This window comes from Girardinichthys multiradiatus, chromosome 22 (genome assembly GCF_021462225.1).
Source record: "Girardinichthys multiradiatus isolate DD_20200921_A chromosome 22, DD_fGirMul_XY1, whole genome shotgun sequence".
Classification (NCBI taxonomy): domain Eukaryota; kingdom Metazoa; phylum Chordata; class Actinopteri; order Cyprinodontiformes; family Goodeidae; genus Girardinichthys; species Girardinichthys multiradiatus.
Window position 1 is genome coordinate 882588 of NC_061814.1, and position 13658 is coordinate 896245.

Sequence of the window (13658 nt, forward strand, 5' to 3'; positions counted from 1 at the left end):
TATTGTTATGTCTTTACACTCAATGCCATATGTCAGCACAAGGTCCAGAGAATGAAGACAAAGGTGGGTGGGTTTGTTAATGTTTTGAGCAAAGCCAATTGAGTCTAAGATAGCATTAAACGCTATATTTAGGCTATCACTTTCAGCATCTACATGAATGTTAAAATCCCCCACTATAATAACTTTATCTGTATTTAACACTAAATCAGATAAAAGGTCTGAAAACTGATCTACAAATTGAGAGTAAGCGCCTGGTGGACGGTACAAAACAACAAACAGAAGAGGTTTTAGTGCTTTGCGATTTGTGTTTGGAAAACTAAGGATTAAATATTCAAAAGAGTTGTAGCTATTTATTGGTCTGGGACTAGTCAATAAATCGGACTGAAAGATGGTTGTTACTCCTCCTCCTCACCCAGTATTTTGAAGAATGTGAAAATTTAAATAATTAGTAGGAGTTGACTCATTTATAGTAACATAATCCTCTTGCTGCAGCCAGGTTTCTGTGAGGCAAAATAAATCAATCTGAATGTCACAAATCAGGTCACTAACTAGCAAAGTCTTTGAAGAGAGAGATCTTATGTTTAGTAAGCCACATTTAATTGTTTTATTTTTCTTTTTAGTCTGAGTTGTGTTTATTATTATTAGATTTTCCTGATTTCTTCGTTTGAGATTACTTTTTAATCTATAAAATTTTGGCCGTGGGCGAGACACTGTCTTAATAGGGTAATGGGTGGGTAGCAGTACAGAAACTGCTGAGAGGAGTGTTAAACTACGACCCTGCTTCCTGGTCTGAACCCTGGGTTGTCAGAGGTTTGGAGAAATAATAAATTCGGCCAGATTCCTAGAAAGAAGAGCTGCTCCATCCAAAGTGGGATGGATGCTGTCTCTCCGGATCAGACCAGGTTTTCCCCAAAATGTTCGCCAATTATCAATGTAGCCCACGTTATTTTCTGGACACCACCTAGAGAGCCAGCGGTTGAATGAAAGCATGCAGCTAAACATGTTGTCACTGGTCAGATCGGGGAGGGGACCAGAGAAAATTACGGAGTCAAACATTGTTTTAGCAAACTTACACACCGAAGCAACACTAACTTTGGTGACCTCCGATTGACGTAACCGGGTGTCATTACCGCCAGCGTTAATAACAATCTTACTGTATTTACGCTTATCCTTAGCCAGCAGTTTCAGGTAGGATTTTATGTCGCCCGTTCTGGCCCCTGGCAGACATTTGACTATGGTCGCTGGTGTCTCTAGGGCCACGATTCTAACTATGGAGCTGCCAATTACCAGAGTTGGCTTCTCAGTGGGTGTGTCGTTGAGCGGGGAAAATCTGTTAGAAACACAGACAGGTTGGTGGTGACCTGTGGGCTGGGATCTAGAACTATGCTTTCTACGTACCGTCACCCAGCCGGCCTGAGGCCCCGGCTGCGCGGGTTCTGCTGGAGGACTGCTACGTGGAGCTACCCTTGGTGGCTCCACGCTGGCTAAGGGGCCTCGGCTATCTGCTGGTTTTTCAACAGCGCAGAGCTGGGCCTCCAATTCCGACACCCTCGCCTCCAAAGCTACAAAAATGCTACATTTATTACACGTCCAATTATCACTAAAGGAGGCAGAGGAGTAACTGAACATCTGACACAGAGAGCAGGAGAGAGGAGGAGACAGAGAGAGAAACAGCAGAACAGGTAGCCATGGTGGAGCTAAAGCTAACGCTAAGCTAGCGACCCTTTACCACTACTAGAAAAAAACGTGTAAGATACGGAGAGTCCCCAAACATTAAATACAACAACAGAAAGTATATGTTTTATGTATTAGAAGTAAGAGGTATCACAGTAGAGAGAAATCAGATCATACGAAAGAGCCTTCACACACCAAACAATCCACCGAGTGCAACAGCGAAAACAGGAAGTGACGAATACGCCTTACCATCGCTGTGTATTTAAGTTCATTTTGTACTTGTAATTATTTAATATTTGTGTGTGCATTTAAGCACACATTTTAAAATACCCGAAGTTACACAGAGAATGTTTTTCAGAGTTTACAAATCATGTTTACCACATACAAAAACCCAGACCTATACACACACAGGTGTACACAGCTTACAAATCTAGTATAACACACCCACAAATATTTTGAGTCTATTTACTCTCCATAGATGTACCTCTCCTCCTCAGTGCCGATCTGAATCTCCACCATAAACTGAGAAAACCCCTCCTGGTGTGGAAAAGTTTCAATAAACCTTATAAACTGTACTTGTGTGATTGTTGCGAGTACTAGTATCAAATATTTAACCAATATGACTATATCAAACTGCCAGATGTAACATCTCTGGCTGTGCTTTCTGTGTATGGTTAGTGAAAGAGCAATTTCACACAGGAGAAACAACAAAATGAAGCACTATGACAAGGACAAAATCTGTGTGTCTTTAGCTGGTGTCTCTCTGCTAGTGCTAGTAATGTAAAAGCAATCAATGAACTGTTAAATCTTTCAGAAGGGGAGCCTGCTCATTTCCATAATTGGTATCCTTTTTTCACAGATCCCCCACATTCTTGCTGAAGAGTCATAATTTCTGGTAGTCTAGGTGGGGGAAAGTGACACCACACTTCTTGATGCTACGATTGAAAGCAAATAGATTGTTGAAGTATCTGCAAAAGCATTCATACCCCTTGAACCTTTCAACGTTATGTCACATTATGTCACAGTACAACCACATAGTTATTTGTATTATATATATTATGCTGGATGTATTATAATCAAAATGTACCTATATTAGATGGTGGCCATGTAGTGTGAAATTTAAATCCAGCTTTTCTATGCCTCAGGGGTCTGTTACAAATCATTAGAGAATAAACAACATCATAAAGACCAAGGAACACAGCAGACGGGTCAGGGAAAAAGCTGAGAAGTTTAAAGCAAAACTGGTTAATCAAACAATATCCTTAGCTTTGAACATATTATGGAGCCCTCTTCACTGGCAAACATTTCAATAATCAGAGAAGCAGCCCAAGAGAACACTGGAAGATCTACAGAGATCCTGAACAAAGTTGGGAGACAACTATTCATTTCTTTAGCATGGTTAGGAAGCTTGTCAGAGTTGATAGGAAGATAGACAAGGCAATGCTGGGTAACTACCTGTTAGAGAATTCAAAAGACTTGAGGCTAGGGCAGAAGTTCACCTGCCAGGACAATGGCCATGCACATGCCACTAGGGCTACAATAGAAACGTTTAGACCAAAACATAATGTTAGAATGGCCCTGTCAGAGTCTAAATCTAAATCCAATTGAGAATCTGTGACAATAATTGAAAACTGACATTCCCTTCTCTGGATAAAAAGATGGTAGAAACATACCCCAAAAAATCTACAGCTGTAATTACAGCCAAAGATTATTCTACAAAGCACAGATTCAATGGTACAAAATACAAATGCACGCCACACTTTTCAGATTTTTTTATGCCAAAAAAAAAAAACTGTTCTTCACATTTGTATACTACTTTGTACTGGTCTATTACATAAAATCCCAATAAAATAAATTTTAAGTTTGTAGCTACGTAGTGTAACATTTAGTTCACTTGATTTAACTAAGCTGCATTTATGATATGCTGCAACATGGGCACAACTACAACATAAGCCCCATTTCTATCGCTTGAAGAAAGCCCCAGACTTTGAAAAGCTCAGGTCACGTTTTAAAACAAGTTTACCCCTTGTAATTTCACTTTCCTTGGGCTTTACTTTCATGGGTAAATTGTCCTACTCTAAAGATGGTCTTTACAGCTTCCCCTGAGATTTGTTAAAGGGGCGGGGTTGTATGCAGCGAGGCATGGCACCAGCAGCTGCAGTAATGAGGTTAGTATACAAATTAATCGTTTTTATACCATTCATTTGTCACAAAAAGTAGTTTAAGATGTTTTATGTGAGAAAGTAGACCTCAAAACTTCATTTGTGCAATCAGTTATCAAGAATGAGCCTACTTTGAAATGTTTTTTCTGATCCATTTACTGGCTGCTCTGGGTGCTAAAGTAAGCTAATTTAACTGGGCGGCTGGATTGGGACTTCCCCCACTACCTGCTGCTTGATCTTGGCCTGGCACTCTGAGAATTCCTGCTACCTGTTATCTGTTTGTGGCAACTGAAAGTGAAATAAAAGCATTAAGTAGGGATGTGGTGAATAACTGCAAGTACCAGAAAATAAAACAGAATATTTTCTGCCAGACATTTGTGACACTTATTGTTATTGTAGACATTAATTATAAACCATTTTGCCACAGTTCTGTAAGACAAATGTTTTAAAGCAGTACCGATGATCAGATCACTTAAAATTCTCCACGTACATACGATTGTCTTTTTATGTCTTGGTGGAGTATATATAGGCTAAAGGATATATATTTACTTATTGATAATGGTACATGTAATAAGTGTGGCATTTTTATAGCTTCGGAGGCAAGGGTGTTGGAATTGGAGGCCCGGCTCCATGCTGTTGAAAAACTCACCAAACTCCACCAAAAATTGTCCCCCTTGTAAAGTTTTTGTATTTTACTGGTATTGAAAAAGGGCTTTGTCAATCAAGTCTACAGCGCCTCTTAAAGTGAGATAGGCAAGCTGGTAAGTCCTTGAGATTTGAAATTTGGTACATTCAATTCAATTCAAAGATACTTTATTAATCCCAAAGGGAAATTAAATGTTGTTATAGCTCATATTATGAAGGTTTCCTCAAAGAGCCGTTGTAGATGCTGATGGCTGTGAGCAGGAAGGATCTCCTGTAGCTCCGTCTTACAGCAGATCTGAAGAAGCCTCTGACTGAAGACACTCTGTTGTTGTAGGACAGTCTCATGAAGAGGATGCTCAGGGTTCTCCATAATGTTCTTCATTTTATGAAGAATCCTTCTTTCCACAATGATCTCCAGAGGTTCCAGAGGAGTCCCCAGAACAGAACCAGCCTTTTTTATCAGCTTGTTGAGCTTCTTTAAGTCCTTGGCTCTGATGCTGCTTCGCCAGCAGATGATGGTAGAAGAGATCACACTCTCCACAACAGACTTATAGAAGATATGCAGCATCTTGCTGCAAATACCAAAGGACCTAAGCTACCTGAAGAAGTACAGTCTGCTCTGTCCCTTCTTGTAGATGGCTTCACAGTTGCATCTCCACTCTAGTCTGTTGTCCAGGTGAACACCGAGGTATTTATACTCCTCCACCACCTCAACTTCTTCTCCCATGATAGAAATAGTTTTTGACTTATTCCTGTTTCTCTTAAAATCTACAATCATCTCCATTGTTTTAGTCACGTTCAAAATGAGATGATTGTTTCCACATCATGCCACAAAGCGGTCCACCACCTTCCTGTACTCAGCTTCTTGTCCATCTCTGATCCACCCCACGACTGCAGAATCATCCGAGTATTTCTGCAGATGACAGGAGTCTGTCTTGTACTGGAAGTCTGAGGTGTACAGAGTGAAAAGGAAGGGTGAGAGTACAGTCCCCTGTGGTGCTCCTGTGCTGCTGACTACTTGGTTAGACTCACAACCCTTCAGTCTCACAAACTGTGGTCTGTTTGTCAGGTAGTCTTTGATCCAGGAGATTGTTGAGGCCTCCACCTGAGTCTTCTGGAGTTTCTGACAAAGCAAATCAGGTTGGAGTGTGTTAAATGACTGATGGGTAAGTTTTATTTGGTACTGGAACAAGACAGGAAGTCTTCCACAACACCGGAACCTTCTTCTGGGCCAGGCTAAGGTTGAAGAGGTGCTGCAGAATCCCACAGAGCTGCTCTGCACAGGCCTTCAAGACTCTAGGGCTGACATGATCTGGACCTGCAGCCTTATTCCTATTCAGTCTCTCCAGTTGTCTCTTCACCTGACTTCTTGAGACACACAGGTGGAAGGGGAAAGCAAAGGAAATATCAGCATCTTCTGATATGGTTGAAGGCAAACATGTAGAAGCAGAAGGGTCTAGGGCTGAGGTGGAAGATAAAAAACGTGAGGTGTTACTGGACAGCTGTGGGTCCTGTGGATCAAAGGAAGATGGAATGTCTGTTTGGCTGTGAGCAGGAGAGGAGGATGTGAAGCTGGTTTCTGAACTGAACCTATTGAAGAATGTGTTCAGTTCATTGGCTCTGTCCAGACCTCCATTGGTCTTATCATCCTTCTGCTTGAAGCCTGTGATCTTCTTCATCCCTGTCCACACATCTCTGATATATTTTTTCTGGAGCTTGCTCTCCAGCTTCTTCGTGTACACCTCCTTGCTGTCTCTTATCTTGACTTTAAGTTGCTTCTGTATAATCCTCAATAATTATCTGTCTCCCTCTCTGAAGGCTCTTTTTTTCTTGTTAAGCAGGTCCTTCAGGTCATTGGTGATCCAAGGTTTGTTATTGGGGAAGCATCTCACGATTCTGGTGGGGATGATGTTATCCACACAGAAGTTTATATAGTAGGTCACACACTCAGTCATGGCATTGATGTCCTCTCCATGTTGCTGGCACAGTGCGTCCCAGTCTGTAGCCTCAAAGCAACCTTGCAGAGCTTCTTCAGCTTCCTGTGACCATTTTCTCAGAGTCCTCTTTATTACAGGTTGCCTCTGAACAAGGGGCTTATATTTCGAGCAGAGAAAAACAAGATTGTGATCTGATTTGCCTAGAGGAGGTCTTGCTGTAGAGATGTATGAGTCCTTGACATTTGCAGAAAACAAATCCAATGTTTGTTTTCTCTGGTAGAGCAGCTGACAAACTGTTGAAACGTTGGAAGTGTAGCAGAGAGTGAAGCATGGTTAAAATCACCAGAAATTGCCACAAAAGCATTGGGATTTTGTGTCTGTAACTTAGCAACAACTGAGCTGATGGCATCACATGCAGTGTTGGCAACAGCGGAAGGTGGAAAGTAAACTGTTGCCAAAATAACACTGGTGAACTCTCCGGGTAAATAATATGGACGAAAACTTACTGCCAACAGTTCAATATCTGGACTGCAGAGATGACACTTCACAGTTACATGTCCTGTATTACACCATCTGTTGTTCACAAATACTGCCAATCCACCTCCTTTACATTTGCCACTCTTCCTTAAATCTCTGTCTGCTCGTATGGTTAAAAAGCCCGGCAGAGAGACGCTGGAGTCGGGGATATGATCCTGCAGCCATGTCTCAGTAAAACACATGATACTGCATGCCCGGTACTCTGGCTGGGTCCTTTGTAGGGCTTGGAGTTCATCCAACTTGTTTCCCAACAATCTCACATTGCCCATCAAAATCGACGGAAGAGATGGTTTGAACTTCCTCCTTCTCTCTCTTCTCTTAGCTCCTGCTCTGCATCCACGGCGTCTCCTTTTCAACTCATCAGGGATTTGGGGTTGTAGTTGAAGTATTATTTGAGCTTTTGAGATATTAATCAGCTGCTCCTGGTTATAAGAAACAACCCCATTGCCATGGCAATGCATCATAACAAATGTCCAAAAATAGAAAGTATTAAGAAAAATCCTCCAAGCTGCACAGCATCCGACACTGGAGTGGACAGTCATCCAAAAAAAAATCAACTGTATCCACCACAAGATGAATAGTTGCCAAAAAAGAATAAATCAGGATCAAAAGTAACAGAGCTACTTGAGCGGCACAATTCTAGAATGTATAGGTAGATCCCTCCAAATCATGAAACTTCTCTTGAAACCAACAGGAAGTTAGCCATTTCAGGTCAAAGGGTAATTTTTGGTCGTTTTCAACTGTTCATACATTTAATGAACTCCTCCTAGGGATTTTTACCTATTGGCTTCAAAGTTGGTCAATATGCCCTAAAGGCTTGGGGGATTAAAAGTTATCCTTACATTTGGCTCTAATTTCCACTTATATCATCTAATCTTGTTAAGGTTTTTATGACTTTTTGTATTGTTTATCACTCATCTAAGTGCTTTTCCCTCCTTACATGTTACAGGAAGGGAGATGGTCACAAGAATGAGTTATGCTTTTATTATTTTATTATTTTATTATTTTACTAGCAGCATCTGGGGGCTATTCACCAGGTCCCCACTTCCCACTTCCTCTGTTTGTTTATAATCAAGACACATGAACCCTAACCTTTCTGACCCCACACACACACACACACACATACACACACACACACACACCCGCCCTGAATGATGTTTGAACTGTGTGTGACCAAGCATGTATAAATAAAGAGAGAGGAGGCTAATACTTCGTAGTTTGTGTTGCACAGCTACCCTTGCCGCAAGTATAACTGACTCTGTGTTGTTCCTTACCTCTGAGTTGACTAAATAATACCTATGAAATCTGTACCAAATATGATCATTCTCAGTCCAATGAAATATTTGGCCAAATCCTCCACAGCACCCTTAAAACTTAAAAAAAATCAGCCTCAAGCTATGATTTGCGGCGTGGCGAATTAATATATCCTTCCATTTGCATACGTTTGCCTATTTGACAGAGGCATGGTGAAAATTTTCTCTAAACTATGGTTGATCTTTGTCAACCCCCAAACAGCTCTATTGGATTTCATTCGAATTTGGATCAATGGCGCCCCCTAGAAAAATTTCAAACGCTTTATCTCCCTCATACGTCATTGAATCCCACCACACAACATTTTGCATGTATCAATGTGGATGACGGCTGAACGTGTTGGCATGGTCAATAGATATCACTTTAGCCCATTGACAACCAAATTCCAGGTTTCCTAGCTAAATCACCTGCCTTGCCAGTCTCCAGAAGTATCTAAAAACAAACTTTAACTAATAAGACATAATTTTATATGATATTTTCAAAGTATGACTGGAAGTCTTCAATAATCCTTCGCCACCAAACCAAGTGACCACTGTTTACATCAGGCAGGTCAAGTTACGGCCAAATATGGTGCAGAACTCGCATTGACCAAATATCATATGAAAGCTTGCTCACAGTACCAGCTGCTGGCGACGTGCAGAATCGAGCAGCGGGCTCATCAGTGAGTCTCTCCCTTTGTGACACAGGCCGGGCACTGCTAAGCTGCGAGGGACGCCCAATGCTGCTTGCAGCTTAAATTTCTTCTGGTCCCCTCGCTGATCTCACCAGTGACGAGGTGTAGCGACATGCTGTCATTCAACCAATGTGAGCTACATTCATAAATGGTAACCATTTTTGGGGAAATCCTGATCTGTACCGGAGAGACGGCATCCATCCCACTTTGGATGGAGCAGCTCCTTTTTCCAGGAATTTGTCCTAATTTATTAGTACTCCAAAACTCCTGATTAACCCAGGGTCCAGACAAAGAAGCAGAGTCGTAGTTTAACACACCTCTCTGCAGCTACAGTACTGTTATCCACCCATTACCCCATTGTGACAGTGTTGTGCCTACAGTCGAATCAAATCAAATAGATTAAAAAGTGTAGCGAGTTGATTTTTGTAATGTGAACATTCTCAAAACTTTCAGTGCAAATTATTTTATTTTTACTGTGTTATTTTTACGTTACGCATGGATGGATCTATGCTTATTTAAAACCCACTGAAAAAAAAAACATTTAAAGAAATTAGGTGCTATAGTACTGTACAATACACTTAGATGCCTGTAAAACAACTAAAATAAATAGAATTGCTTTGAAAAAATATTAAAACATTTTATATTGTTGACAACAACCCAACAAACTGAAAACACATTTATTACAAAAATTCTAAATAACAGGAAAACAAACTATTTCAACAAGAGAACAAGACAATTTAACATTTGCATCAGTTTGGTGGAGATCAGAGTGGATTCTGGTGCTTTCATGTTCAATAGCCCTCACATCTACAACAAAAGAAAACACCTGTCAATGTGTTGCCTATCCCTTTCACTGCTTTATTTTATTTTTGGGTGCTTATTGAGTGTGGTAAAAAATAAACTCATAACTAGACTTCTAACCCTGCATCTAAGGCACAAAAATGGCTGCAGTAGCCAGGGACAACAGCTTTACTTTAAAAGCCTTTTAATTTCCCACATTGTCCATTCCCCCAGTCGCCTGGACCACATTCTTTAAAGATTTCCCTATAAGTCAGCCAGGTGGAAATGTCATAAGGCTGTCAATAATAGTTGGACAACTAATTTGAAAACCTTTCCCAGTTTACTACGCCTATGGTTATAAGAAAAAAAGAATCAAGTAGAAAATGTAACAGCTTAGAACTAAGATAATGAGAGAAATGTACATTGTTTATTCCACATGTCTGAGGTAATGACATCTGATGATGTAAACTGTAAATAACAACCCTGTAACCCAATATGAAGCACTTTAAATAAATGCTCACTTTAGTTTGGAGACATTTCTAACTGTAACTAAATGCCTACATGCTGCAGTTTTACTGAATGCTTTCTAAACTGAAGGTAGAAAAAAGATTGAGAAAACATGAACCCAAAATGAAGAGCAAAATGCTGCTGGTTGAAGGCAAATCAACAGCACCTGTGTGTTCAATGTTCTCAGCTGTTTCCTTGGGTGTTTTCATTTCAACAGTGGACCTTTAGATAACACTTGTGCTTTTCAACTGTGATATTAACAATCTAATCCCATCCCTGCAAGATGTATTTTGCCTGTGATGGGCACTGATTAATTTGTCCAACCAAATTTATTTAAAAAAATAAATAAACACCTTACTCAAGATGTCGAGAACAAGGTGTGGTAGCTCGGCAGGCTCTGCAGGTACTGCTGCTCCTTTCATCCCTAAAACACCCTGGAAACCACCTGATCCTCAAAATCCTCAGAGATACTGGATAAAAATGTCTGTCTTTCTAGGAACGACTGAAGTCCAGAATCTATGTCTGCTGAACGTATTTACAAGCATGCTCACTCTCATATCCGCCCAGATGTTTGGCAGCTGGTTGGCAGCGAGGGAACATTTGACCATACAAATCTCTTCAGAGAAATAAGCTTTGGTTTTGTGTGCCATGCCACCAGATCCATGGAGCCAGTACATACTGTTTACTCATGTTTTGAAACAAGGGTGATCGCTTACCCATGTACACAAAGCGAGGACGTTGAAATTGCGCAATACATCAAACCGGGGGATGTGTGGTGGATTCACCTGTGCCCTCGCAGAAACAACTCCAGGCAGATATTTCACTTTTAATGGCATTGGCTGATGTCCTTCGCCCGAATATGAGGTAACACGCTGACGCATTACAAACTGATGTGATTCTGAAACAAAAAAAAGACTAAACCTTCTCAATTGTAAATCATGCCCGCGTTCTGTGGAACCCCAACCCAAAACCTGGACTATCTGTGTGACAGAAACGTGGTTGTGTCATACAACCCTGTTATCTGTGTTTTCTGTTCCTGGATATAAAATCTAAGATTGTGATTGGGAGAAAGGGAGGGAGGAGGGGTTTTGATATACAGTGGGAAGAACATGTATTTGATACACTGCCGATTTTGCAGGTGTTTCCACTTGCAAAGCATGTAGAAGGCTTTAATTTTGAGTGATGGAATCTAAAACAAAAATCCAGCAAATCACATCGTGTGTTTTTTAAGTAATTTGCATTACAGGTTGGTCCACCTTTTTAATATCATGGCAACAAGCTTAGGGAGTTCTTCAAAGTTTGCTTGGCAAACTTTAGGAGTATACGTAGATCTCAAAGCATTGAAGAAAACGAGGAATAAATAAGAAGGTAAGGAAATGAAAATTGGTTGATCATTGCAACAGTTTTTTTTACCAGTGAATTTATCCAAAAATAAATCCAGATTCTTACAGATGTTAAGAGTGGTGTGAGACTCACTTCCTCTGACATCTCACAAAATGAACTCTTCAATGCTGTCCTCAACTGTATCAAACAATGTCAATAAAACGGTTATTATAATCAGCATCCAGAGTTTAGAGAAAACGTCCTTTCAGAGACATACTGTTAGTGTTGAGATTTTGACATCTACAATTAGAAATTGTCTCAGGCTAATTAATTTAACATATCCACAGCTAACTGATTGCTAATAAAGTAATCAAGAATCATTCAAGAATCTTTACTGTCATTATGAGACCATAATAAAATTTAGTTGAGACATCCGGCTCAGAATGCAACATAGGATACAGTCAGAAATTTAAAACACTTAGAAAACACATAGAAAAAATCACCAGATCTAAATATTATTGAGCCACTTTGGGGTGTTTTGGAGGAGCGAGTCAGGAAACGTTTTCCTCCACCAGTATCACGTAGTGACCTGGCCACTATCCTGCAAGAAGAATGGCTTAAAATCCCTCTGACCACTGTGCAGGACTTGTATATGTCATTCCCAAGACGAATAAGAATAGATTAGATACTAATGATATCCATCTAAAGGTAAATGACAGCTACAAGTCTGTTCCACAAAGTTCCTGGGGATCCTCATCAATAAATCAATTAACTTTAAACATCATATAAAACACTCAATATCAAAATATGTTGGCCGTGAGTCAAACCATCATTTGCCTATGGGGTTATGTTTTACAAATTTAGAAACTGAAATGTTGGGCCATTCTTTGTGAAATAGCTCAAGCTCAGTCAGATTGGATGAAAAGCATCTGTGTACATTCATTTTCACACCTTGCCACATATTCTCAATTAGACTTGTCTTTGCTTTGACTGGACCATTTTAACATGGAATGTTTTGATCAAAACCTTTCCATTGTAGCTCTGACTGTATGTTTAGGCTTATTGTCCTTATGCAAGATGAAACTCCACCCCAACCTCAAGAGTTTTATAACATATAATGGTTTTTTTTAAGGATTGCCCTGTTTTTAGCTCTATCCATTTTCCCATCCCCAAGCAATTTTCCTATCAATATTGATTAAGCATCTCAACACAATGTGTAACCGGGGTTGATGGTGTTCAAATGATAATGTACAGTAGTTTTCTTTAAGACAGTCATACAATCACAGACATGTATGTGGGCCACATTTTTGGTCTGATCTGATCAAAGAACCTTCTTAGGACTTTCTTTCAACTATAGACAATTTCTTGCCACTCTTCCATAACAGCAATATTTGAGGAGTTTACAACGAATTATTTTTCTCCCAACAGATTTTTCCAACTGGAAATAAAAGGGCGCCACTGGAGCTCCGTCTGTTGAGCCAGGGAGCAGTCAAGATTAAGTATCCACCACCTCCACCACCACTATACAAATACTCAGAACATTCTCTTTTTTTTCAGGGTTCTTTGATTGACTAAAATTAATTTAAAGTGCATTGAATCTGCTGGTGAGGCAACATGCTAAGGCTTGCTGCGCTGAGTTTGTGTGTGTGCGACTAAAGAGCAGATTACTGCAGTGTATGTTGTGGTGGGCCAGTTGTTTGCATGTGTGTGTCTGTGTGTGCTGGTACTGGCTCTGCCATTGCTGTGCATGGCTCACAGATGGGTTGGATAAGGAGACTAGGCACAGAGGGGCTGGCTGAGCTGCACACCATATCAGCCAATAGCATCATTACTCACAATTAGACCCTAAGCAGATTAAAGGACTCCAACCAGCCAACGAGGCAGCCACAGAGAAACTATCAAACAGCTTCAATTCTGACCTTGTTTTTGATACTTTTAAAAATCCGTTGCTTTCTTTTTTTTATGTGTTGACATTGTATTCATTAGATAAACCAAGATGACAATGGATTTATTGTCTTAGAAGTTTGTTTACTTCTTTTTGTGACACATAAGTCCCAGCTGAAACCCTCCTGGTATTATTTCCATCAGGAGAAGGCTGGTAATTGGGTT